The sequence below is a fragment of the Balaenoptera borealis genome (genome assembly GCF_965194805.1).
Source record: "Balaenoptera borealis genome assembly, chromosome: 21".
NCBI lineage: Eukaryota > Metazoa > Chordata > Mammalia > Artiodactyla > Balaenopteridae > Balaenoptera > Balaenoptera borealis.
In genome coordinates, this window is record NC_138880.1 from 21,598,301 (window position 1) to 21,610,649 (window position 12,349).

The following is a 12,349-nucleotide window of genomic DNA, read 5'->3' on the forward strand; positions in this document are numbered from 1 at the left end:
AGCCCTGGTCTGGGAAGATCCCACATGCCGCGGAGCAACTAGGCCCATGAGCCACAACTACTGAGCCTGTGCGTCTGGAGCCTGTGCTCCGCAACAAGAGAGTCCGCGATAGTGAGAGGCCCGCGCATCGCGATTAAGAGTGGCCCCCGCTTGCCGCAACTAGAGAAAGCCCTCGCACAGAAACAAAGACCCAACACAGCCAAACATAAATAATAAATTTTAAAAAAAAATTTTTAAAAAAAAGATATGATTCTGTTGTCTCTAAGGCCACAGTCAGATGGAACATAGACCAATTTATCTGCTAAAGTTTTCATCAGTAGTGCCACAAGCACTAATTGGTAGGTTCCTTTTTTTTAAATATTCTTCAGTGAATTTAGGATATGGGCCTTTTAAGAAATAAATTGGCCAGCAGGGTTGTCAATGTTTAAACATGGTTACACAAAAGAGCTACATGGACAAGAAAGCAAAATACCGTAAAAGTATACGGTTGAGATCACAAAGTTGTCAAGGAGGGAATATCTCCTTGTCAATCCAGCCAGGGCCTTCCACCCTTACAGGCTGAATGTTCCTTTCTCATCACAGACGAGGGGCTGGTCTGAAAATGAAATGCTTTTCAGGGAGCACAGCACTGAGTGAACTCAGTAAGACAGGCTAACTCTAATGAGCGACTAGAGCTAAACTAGGATGCACGTTTATCTATTTTCAGCCACTTCAACACTGATGTCCACTCTCTCTTGTAATCAATGTACTGTGGAAATGGAATTAATCTTCAAAAACTTCATTCGTCAGCTGGGGCCCCAAGCAAATGAAGGAAGATAGTCTTGAGGAATATTTAGTTTATAGCATGGTGAAATTTGAAATTTAAAAATATCTTTCCACACAACTAAGGATACAGCTCTGCTGAAAATAATGCATTTTTCTAAGAATTCTATGTCTATTCTGAACAGAAATAAATTAATCCTTCCTAAATCTGTGCTTTAATCTTTCCTTTTCCACACTGACAGTGTGTCTTTGATTGAACTTTCTTCTTTGGGAAGTTTGCAATGAACTTGGCAGAGTCACAAAATATTTTTTTAAGTTTGCTCATATTTTCATGAGATACTGCCTTACAAAACTTAATTGGAATTAGGTATTTCCAATTAGTCAAAGATGAATGGATCTCTTAAAATAAGTCACACTTCAGCTGCTAATCCCATCCATTTCATATTGTTTCTTCCTGTTTTAACTTCCAAATTCTGGAGACATCTTTTTTTTTTTAATGGCTGCGTTGGGTCTTCGTTGCTGCGCGCAGGCTTTCTCTAGTTGTGGAGAGCAGGGGCTACTCTTCATTGTGGTGTGTGGGCTTCTCATTGTGGTGGCTTCTCTTGTTGCGGAGCACAGGCTCTAGGCACACGGGCTTCAGTAGCTGTGGCTCGTGAGCTCTAGAGCGCAGGCTCAGTAGCTGTGGTGCACAGGCTTAGTTGCTCCGCGGCATGTGGGATCTTCCCGGACCAGGGCTTGAACCCATGTCCCCTGAATTGGCAGGCGGATTCTTAACCACTGCACCACCAGGGAAGCCCCAAATTCTGGAGACATCTTAACTCATCTTTACATAATGGCTAGAAGCAGCATTATATATTAAACCCTTTCATGGCATAGAATGGGGATTGGATTCATAATCTTCCCCCACCCCTCCAATTAATGGCATAATTACATGTCTTAAACATTGTTAAAGAGAGAAGGGGATATATGGACCAGTTAGCCACAATGCTGATGGAGAGCGTAAGGGGCGAGTAGTGCTGTACTCTTAAAGAAAATATCCCTTATTCTAAAGAGAAAGAAGAAGAAAAAGAAACCTATTAGAAATGGAGATATACACATAAAGCTATTCACTAATGAGCTGGTCTCCTTTGAGAGTTGAAATTACAAGCTGCACCAGGTAAACCCCAGAACAGCCTGGAATTTAAGCTGATGATAGAGTGCCCACATTACTTTTCCAGCTTCATTTTCTACCATTCTTATCCATTTTTCTTTTACTCAGTCCCAATAAAACACTCACCATTCCATAATTTTAATACAAGCTGTTATAGTACTGGGGCACAAAGTGTTTTGTGTTTGTTTTTGATTTTTATTTATTTATTTTATGATGATAAACCTGATCTTAAATCCCCTTTTCTATCACTTACTACTTTGTATGACATCAGTCAGATTTTCATTATTCTCTGAGTCTTATTTTCCTGTATACTTACCTAAAACTGGATTCAATAATACCTAACTTGGAAGTAACAGAATAGAAATTTCACATCTATTGATAGCTATTTAGAACATGTGAAAAATTAAATTTAAAAAATAATGAACAAAGAAGAATCATTATAAACATTTAGATGGAAAAATTAGGATATGGATTCAAATCATACTCCAAAATCCATTTCCAGTGGGTCTGCCTCATCTTCTCTACCTTGTGGGGGCTGAATGTGGACAGGTAATTGTGGAGCAAAGGAGGGGCGCTCTGCTGCCATAATTACGGTTTTACTGGGAAGGAAAGAACATCCCAGGTCCCTTATATCCCTGTTAGTATAAATTAATCCAAAAATAAATTAACCCCGCATCTCTTTTAACATAACGGATGTCAAAAATTAACCTACTGAAATCACACTTGACCACTAGCATACTATTTTAAAAATAATAATACATATATTGTTAGATGTTGTGTGATTACAATGCTTATGAAAGCACCTACCCAGTAGCCAGAGGGACTTTTCAATAAGACAGACCTGAGGTGAATCCTCAAGGCAGTGCTGTTTAGCTATGTGCCTTGGATGAGTTACATAACCAGTTAAAATCTCAGTTTCTTCATCTATAAAATTTGATTAATTATGATTAATCGGCCTGAAAGGGTTGCTTTGAGCATTTAATGATGTAATCATTTAAAGGGCTTAGCACAACGCTTGCCTCTTGTTGCATGTAAACTCGAAATGATTATATTAATTGTTCACTACAGAGTGGTCATTATCATTATCATTATTTCATCACCCCATGCCTTCACACGTTCCTTCTTCCTGTAATATCCTCCTTCTTTCCTCTTTCTGTTGTGCTTCTAGTAATTCTCTAATTTTTTTGCCCTTCTAACCCCAGTGCCCAGCACAATGCTTGATACTAAGGAGGAACTCAGTAAATTTTTGACGGTAAAATAAATGAAGAAACAAGTAAACAAATGGAAAAGAGACTGAACAGATTCTTGGTAGAGATGAGTGGCCCTTAAGACCACTTTCATAAAGCTTGGGTCAGCAAATTTTTTCTGTTAAAAAAACCAGAAAGTAAATATTCTAAGTCTTGCGAGCCATAAGGTCTCTGTAACAATTATTCAGCTCTGCTTTTGTAGCATGAAAGCAACCATCGAGCATACAAAAGTGAATAAGCATGGCTGTGTTCCAATAAAGCCATATTTATGGAACTGAAACTTGAATTTCACATAGTTTTCATGTATCATAAAATTTATTCTTTGGAAATTTCTTTTCAAGCATTTAAAATTGTAAAACTCAGTCTTAGTTCATGGACCACAAGAAAATAGGCAGTGGGCTGGATTTGACCTATGGCCATAATTTGCCCATCATTGAGCTAGAGAAACAATGTAATCAAAACTAGGAGAAAATTCTGGCTTATTAGTCATTATACATTGGGCCCATCCTAATGGTAGGAAAAGGATGCCTTTGGAACTCCTGAATCTTCATGGAAATGTGAGAGGGCTTCTCTCATGATATGTTGCCCATGAACTTAGACTTAATTTTTGTAAAATTCTTCAGTTTCTTCAATGAGGCAGCAATGTCTAGAAAGGAACTTGAGTTTTAGAGCTTGAAGCTCTACCTCTACTAGCACCTAGCCTTGGGTAACCCTCTCTCTTAACTTTATCACGTGGAAAATTAGCATAATAATTCCTATTTGTCAGTGTTGCTATTATTATTAGAGAGTATATATAAAGCCCTGCCATCTAACAGATGCCCAATAAATTTTAGTGACAATTGCACCCTTAAATTTAGTTTTTAGAAGATATTATTTCTCAAACCAGTTCCATTTTCTCCTGCTATTTCTAAGCCATATGGGAATTCTACCACTCTCGCAGTGTCCTTGTGGTCAGAGATAACAGGATTACCTGTGGACTTTTCTTGTTCTTACTGCTAGAGTAGGAACCTGGAAAGAACGAAAAGATAACAGTCACTCAACACCACCATCTTTCCAAGGCATCCTAAGTACACTCAAGTTATTGTCCTATAATGTCTAAAATATAGACTCGGCAACAGTGGGTATCTCTTTGCCTTGTTCCATGCCATATCCTTAGTCCCTAGAACAGTACCCTGCAAAAAACTGGGGCTAGACATTTTTTGTTCAATGAGAGGAGGATCTAAGTCAGAGACTGTACATTGCCTACAACCTGAAGATACTCTTTTCTTTAGCTCACATGGCGATTCCAAAGTAATAATAATTAGCTGAAAACAAAAAAAAACCCCATGAAATATGTATGTTACTTTCATGTAAAAGGAATTTAGATTTATTTAACTAATTGCGATCTGCATATTCATATGACAACATGATCTGAAGCTAACTGCAGCTGTGTCTGATTAGAAGGGTCAGGCTTAAGACTGTGGTCAAATTACATCAAGCCTTTGTTTGAGGACTACAGGGAGCAGAGAGGCTGGTGCTTTACAAGCAGAAAAGAGTGGCCCAACTCAAGGAGATGGAAAGTGAAGAGACAGACAAACTACAGTTCTCCTAGGTGTTGAGGCCTGTGCATCATGTTCGTGCAGCATCATGGAAGGTGGCAGGATCCTGGAAGGGAGAGGAATGTACGTGCCTTAAAATCTGGAACTGATCCCACTGCTCAGCTTCGATGGCAGCCATTGAATAAGTGATGGAGCTGAGGCCCCTCAGACAGTTTTTAACTCACCTAGAATAGAGATGCCTGCCAGGTAGCTGACAGCTATATTAATAAAAATAATGCTGGCCATTCTAACAAATTCCAGTATGTGTCCAAAATATATGTGTGTGTACATGTGTGTATTCCTATATTTCAAACAAATTTATTTCCTATATACCCAAACACAAGAGTAGTTTATTTCTTATTCACAACGACTTCAAAGAGATGTTTGTGGGACTTCCCTGGCAGCAGAGAGGTTAAGACTCTGTGGTTCCACTGCAGGAGGCAGGGGTTCGATCCCTGGTCGGGGAACTAAGATCCCACATGCCGCCTGGCCAAAAAAAGAAAATTTAAAAAATAAAATAGATGTTTGTAACTGAGGAACTGGCTCTGCTTCAGACTCCCATGTTCCTTCCTACTTGGCCTCTACCATCTCTTACGCGGTCTTCTAAATTTTCACCTAAAGCAAGCAAGTGGAGTTTGCAGAATTATATATAAGTTTTTTAGGGTGGGTTCCCCAGTGGACAGACCTACAGGTGAAGATTTGGTCAAGGAGAAAGTGAACTGCAATGCAGTTGCCAAGATACCTCACCTATACCGCAGGGAGGCCAGGAACTAAGATGGTCCATCTGAGCAATCCCAAACTGAACTTACGCTTTCAGCCAAAATGGAGTAATTGGGACTGAATTTACCTTCCCTCCTTAAATAACTAGAAAATTAGTCAAAATACAGAGAAAATAATTTTAAGGCATTGGACAATAATCATATTCTCAGTCATAATAATTTAAAACATTGGACAACAGCACAAGACAGTGATGCTTTAATTTCAAAAAAGCTGGGAAATGTCATCTAGAAAATGTATTTCCAAGAAGAAGAAATAGATTTGGTAAATAGGTAGCCAGTCTCTCCCAGAAAAACAAACATTTAATTGCCCTAACATATAGCAGGACAGGGAGGAGAGCACAGCACACTATGAAAAATTGGTAGAACTTCTATTTTAAGAACAGGGATGCTTATTGCTGGGCTTTGAGTTCTTCACACTGCAGTGATAAAAATCTTCCTATGTCTCACCGGATCTTCCAAAAAAACTTATAGCTGTATATAAAGAAAGCCCTTTTTGTTTTTGTTTTTATTTTTTGCTTTGTTTTATTCTGTTTTATTGTGTTTGGCTGGAAAACCAAGGTTAGGAATGAGTTTAACATTTGTGTGAATGCTAGGTTGGAGGTAAAAGAACAGCAGCAGAGAATCTAACAGAGACAAGAATTAGGATCCAGAAAATTACACTAATTATAATCACCTCATACATGTGCATGTGCACACACACCCACACCCACACACAATTATTACCACAAATTCACAGAATTATTGGAGAGGGCACTGAACTTTTCAGATGATATAGAAATGGAGTTTTAAATTCATCTTCTCTAGATATTAAGGGCAAAGGGAGACTCCAAGAGACATATAGCTTATAATTCTTTTCTCATTCACTTATATAATACACACATACACAGACAAACTAACTTTTTATTTCCCTTGTCTACAGGTCCTTTGCCATGGTGCTGACCTTTTGCACTAGGAAAATGAACTGATTCTCAAACAAAAGAACTACTGGCAATATGCTTCAACAAAATAGTAAGTACTAAAATATATTATTCCTCTAGCCCTTCTGCTTGTAAGGTAATGAATGTAATTCTAACTATGTGGTATCTTTCTAATTCCCACTAACTGAATATCATCTAATACTGCAATTGTAGCAGTCAATCACAGGCTTTTCTAGCACCTGAAATCTAGCCAACAGAGAACTAAGTTACCTCCCTCTGGAAGGCTAGCAACAAGGGGATTACATGTTTTAATACACCAATCATTAAGGGGCCAAGTGCCATTTGGCAATTGAGCAGTCATCATTTGGGGGTGCTAGGTCACAATGCATAGTGACCCATCAATAGCAGAGAACCCATCTCTAGTGTACCTGCGTTCCAGAAGTCAGGTGCCAGACCCAGAAAGCTTGCTGATCAGTGACTGAAGAGGGAGTCCTTGGGGCAGAATCCATAGTATCCCAATAAATGGCTGGTTCATATGATGATTTTGTTCCCAACATTCCATTCTTTCAACTAACTACAAACCATCGCTGATTAACTATCAAAACTACCTTGAAGTAACGGGTGATTGTGATAGTTCTTTTTGCTTTCAGCAAACTGATAAAATGGGAACATCAACCTACCAGATCTAAAGAAGAGGGAATGGGTCAAGTTTTAAGATAGATTCTACTCTCTTCACAAAAAGGCATTAAATGGTAGAGGAGGACCACTGGAAAAAGATTCCTTTCTAAACCTGCAAATGGATACAACAACCTGCTTCAGGAACCTGGGGAAGTGTTAAAGCAGGGTTTTCATATTTTAATCCTGGTTAGTTTCCTCACCCTTTTGCCTCCAAGCTGGATTTCCTAAGACTGTCCGGTCACAGGTTCATACCTCTGCTCTGAGAGATGGGCAATACTAAAGGCAGTTGCCAACATTTATTGATTGCTTACCTTGGACTAGGCTTTGCTCTAAGTGCTTTATATGCATTTATTCATTTAAGAACAACCCTATGAGAAAAATGAGGCACTGAGATGTTAAGTAAATTGCACAAGGTCTGGCATGTCACGGAGCCAGAAAACCATCCCAAGCAATTTGGGACCAGAGCCAACATTCTTTTCAACCATATTATATCTACGTTTCTTTCTCTACATTGAATTAAACCATTCTTACAGGCCAAGGATCTACTGCCTCTGCCATCACTGCAAAGTCCTTGTGCCTACACTATTCACCAGTGATTACTAATTTCTATGCTCCCTTCAAGACTATGGCCTGGTAGTTCTAAATCCCAGTACTCACTCTGCTAAACAGGGACGCTGTTTATAACACCTGACAGGACCCTCTATATGGCCACTGCACTCTACAACTTTGGGGGCACCAGTCACATAAACTACAATGTGAATGGCACCACCAGGGCTGCACAACATGGCAGCCCTGGGACTAGGTTTACCTTACAAGAGCCTTTGTTAATCACAGTTGAGTTCCCTGCTTACTGTCCTAGACCTCCATCCACTCCACCTTAAGGACTGAAATTATTTTCTTGGATGTTGATCCATCATTTTGGACCCTCACTTGCTCCTAGTTCTTTTTCATGCCCTTTTCCCCTGGAATGAGTTTCTCTTCCCTATGGCTGATCAAAGCTTCCTGTTAGTAGTGGTTCTTATGAAGAAATGGCCAAGAGCTCCAATCTTTGACCAGCTCCCTATCACCAGTACAACACGGGTTCTCTAAGGATCTGTCCCCAAAGGACATTCCAGGCAAAAGAATACTTGTCATTACTAGTTTGTCCTTCTGTTCTAATTTTTTTTTATGTAGGTGCTTATGTCATGAGTTGGAATGAATAATACAGAAACCATAAGCACCTCACTTACTCTATGCTAAGTTTCTAAACTACTCTGTGCAGGTTCCCTTCCCCCTATTCCCTCTCATATCCTATTTTATCTTTCAAAGACCAGGGCATAAAAGAAATCCACAGTTACATCTTACTGTACCCATTATACAAAATAAAAGAGAACCCAAAAAGGAAAACACATAATTATATTATAGATATAAATATATTTTAAATATTCTCTATCAGATTACTAAATTAATGATTGTTCATTGTAGAATATTTGATAAATACAAAAACTAAAAAAAAAAAAGATAGGCAAATAGTCACATCACCTAATCTCAGGTCCTAGTTAATAAATTCTTCTCCTAACTATCCTATAATTATGTATTTGTTTTTATATCTGTATTATACATATGCATATAGTTTCACTTGTTCAAAGGTTTTTGAGCAAAACAACAATGCGATTATAGCTTTGCCCCCAGAAAGCTATATTTGGCAGTTGCATAAAAAACTGGATTGAAGGAGGAGACTCTAGAGTCCAGAAAAGCCACATGAGAAAGAACACAGGCATGAACAAATATAAATGCTGTAAAAATGAAAAGAAGGTGACAGGTGAGAGGAAAACTTATTCTATTGATACATAAGTGTTTCTCTAAGTCAGTCTCTCCCATAGAGTTCTGAGGGAAATCAGAAAGCAGCTGCCTTCAGATCGGTAATGTTTTCAAAGGTAACAACTCATTTTTTTGAAATTTGGGGACTGTCATAAATAAACTATCATTTATTTGCCTTCAATTTTTTGATTCTTCTAATTCTAGCAACTAGGATAAAAATCTTAAGGCAGGAAAGAGAGTGAAATTTATGATGCTAGTGTTAAGACTTGTAAGGTTGCCACCTTAACAGTTTTACCACTGCATTTAACTTGCATGATTTCCTAGAAATATCACTTGGGAATTTCAGATTTTTAAGCTCTCAAACATTAGATTATGTGCTCCCTGACTTAGGTGTACCTGATTTGTTATGTAAGTGTGACACATATACATTCTCTATTACTTGCCAAAAATTAAATATCAAGTTCTCATCCATGGTCAAATGGTGCGTCTGATCACATTTCTAGATTAGGGTTCCAAACATGTCTCTTTTTGAAGGCAAAAAAATTCAGTGTCCACATTAGGAAACAACTAAATGCTTGATGCATGAATGTCTTAGGTACCAGCATGACTAAACATTAGCATTAATTTTTAAATGGTGTGCTTGGAACAAAGAGGCCATTAATATAAAGCATGATAAGTGTTTAAACCATGTTCCATTAAGATAACTCAATAGTTTCATTTGAAGTGTGGTATGAAAGTCTGAAGAGTGGAACTTTTCTTATGACTAATCAGATGATTGTTTAGAATTCCTTGGTGCTTCCTGAGCACTATGGGACAAGGGGGGCTGGGGGTGGGGAATCAATTCATGTCTGTAATTCGCACTATCTTCTTTCAATTGACTTGCCCATGTAACTAAGTTGATTTGATTGGCCCCTGGGGAAGTGACACATCCCCCATTAACCACTGCCTTCTGATACAGACTGGCAGAGAATACCTGCTTGCTATAAACTTTCCTGAAAGATGAACACTGAGAAAATCAAGCAATCAATGAACTAAATCTGGGAAGCAAGAAGAAAGTACAAAATTGCCAGATATGCGTCTGCTCCTTCTTTAGGAAAATGAAAAAGACTCCAACAAACCAATCAACAAATCTCCAGCCTCATTTAGAGATGGCTATTTTCATCAGCTCCCTTTTATGTAGCACAGCATGGGTTCCAACCATTGTTTTCCTAGCTTCAGCAAGTAGATTGCTTTTTATAGAAATTAATTTCATCATTCTAAAGCAGTTCTGTGTCTGAGTTAAAGCTATACATAAACACATGGATTAACTTTGTAAAGTTTAATCATAGAAACTAGTAGCCCAATATGGAATCAGTTGTATTTGGCACTTCAGATGAGTGAAGTCTTGATTCCTGTAAGAGTATGGAAAGAAATGCGTCCTCATGATCACAGCCCCTAGAATTGTCTTCACTCTTTTTTACACTTTAAGGCCTTCTTTCCTGTGGCCCAGGAAAAAGAATGTTCCCTGTGCAGTTGAGAAGAATGTATATTTTGTTGTTGGGTGGAATGTTTTGTATGGGTCTGTTAGGTTCATTTGGTCTAAAGAGAGATTGTTAGGCAAAACAAGTCTTAGGAAATTCTAGAAGGTACAGAAACAACTTAAATATCCATCAACGGATGAATGGATAAAGAAAACGTAGTATATACATGGAATATTATTTAGCCTTAAAAAAGAAGAAAATCCTGCAATATTAGACAACATAGATGAATCTTGATGACATTATGCTAAGTGAAATAAGCCAGACAAGGAAGGACAAATACTGCATGATTTGATTGCTATGAGGTATCTAAAACAGTCAAACTCACAGAAGCAGATAGCAGAATAATGGTTGCCAGGAGTCAGGGAGAGGGGGACATGGGGAGTTGCTAATCAACTGGTATAAAGTTTCAGTAATGCAAGATGAATAAGTTCTAGAGATTTACTACAAGAGCCTAATGAGACCAGTTCTTTGGGTTTCTCTCAGCAGTCACGACCCTCCCTCCTGCCATATTGGCCCCAGGCATCCTGGAGAGATCACCTTCACTACAGTTATGTCTGTAGGTGCAAGCTGGTTGGAGAGCAAAGAAATTACAGACGTGAAACATATAAACACTCAATATTCTTGTATAAAAGTGATTCTAATTCTGAAACTGTCCATAAACGTACAAGGCAAGTATATAAGGCACAGCTCAGAGCAAACAAAGAAGCACGTCTCCTGCCAAAGTGTTCATGTACCACTTAGATCACCTACAGCTTCTTAGGAATCAGTATTAAATGGGGCAGCCTTCTGATCTAGGTGACTTATCTCACTGTTAATCAAATTTCTTTCTATATAAATCTATTCAACAAAGTTAATTTACAACTCAAATTTTGAATTATTTCTTAAATCCCCAATGTGTGTGTATTTAGCTTGTGTTTTAGTGGTTCAAGAAATTTATACAAATTTATTGAAATTCAGAATAGAAAATTAATTTAACATAAAAGGTAAAGTAACATAAAGTTAATCCACAGATTTTTTTAAACTATATCCAATTCTAATACAAGTCTTCGGTGTTTTTTTGTTTTTGTTTTTGTTTTCTGTTTTCTAATGGCCTAGTTCAAATTTACTAAAAGGAGGTTAAAGGATGCCATCCACAGCAGTATAGTCAAAAAGATGGCTAAAAATGTGTCAAAGCTGGGTAATAAATTATCCATTGTCAAGAATGTCTTGGAGGGAAGAAAACACATTTATGATAATATTTATGAGCTTTTATTAGAAATGTACTTTAAATTCACAAAAGCTAAGCAAGCACACATGAGATGAGAAAGAAGGTACAGCCATAGTGTGTACAGACTTAGATTTCAATTCTACACAATTCTTCACCTAAAATACTGCAGCTGGAATTAGCCCTATTAAGATGCAACTGTCCTTTTCCATCCACATTTAATCAAATTTCCGTAATAACTGTGTTAATGAAATGTAGCAAGAACAGAGATTTCACTTACAATAAAGGATGTCTGATTTAAGCATTCAACACTTTGCCTTTGATATATATTTCTGAAGGTTTTAAACAACTGTATAATCAAATTCTATTTTAATTTAAGTGCCTCTGTCAGTCTCCATGGTTCTATTCTAGAGCCAGCCCAAGATCTACCAGTTCCTTCAAAAGGAATAACTAATGGTGTAACTTTTCACTTTATATTAAAGTTAACGGACATACAGGCACATTACAGACATTCAATGTTTACTTCATATTCATTTAAATGTAGACTTTGAGACAGTCTGCCCATTTCTAACTTCGTTCATCAGAAATGTTTGGGAACCTATGCATTACCTTCTACTGCATGATTCAAGGAGCTTTGGGACAGTGACAACTACTTTTTGTCAAAACCAGTTACAGCCAGTCCACATGACCAAACTATGTCAATACTAATGGGAGA

General features: G+C 37.9%; 1 long non-coding RNA gene across 1 annotated transcript in view; it reads left to right on the forward strand.

Annotated features, from left to right (window-relative positions):
• The first annotated feature begins 231 nt into the window (after positions 1 to 231).
• The window catches only part of LOC309619789, a 42,117-nt gene continuing 29,999 nt past the window's right edge, over positions 232 to 12,349 (forward strand). Inside the window, exon 1 of the long non-coding RNA XR_014239234.1 lies at positions 232 to 6,523. This is a non-coding gene — a long non-coding RNA (uncharacterized lncRNA). The remainder of the gene's footprint in view (positions 6,524 to 12,349) is intronic.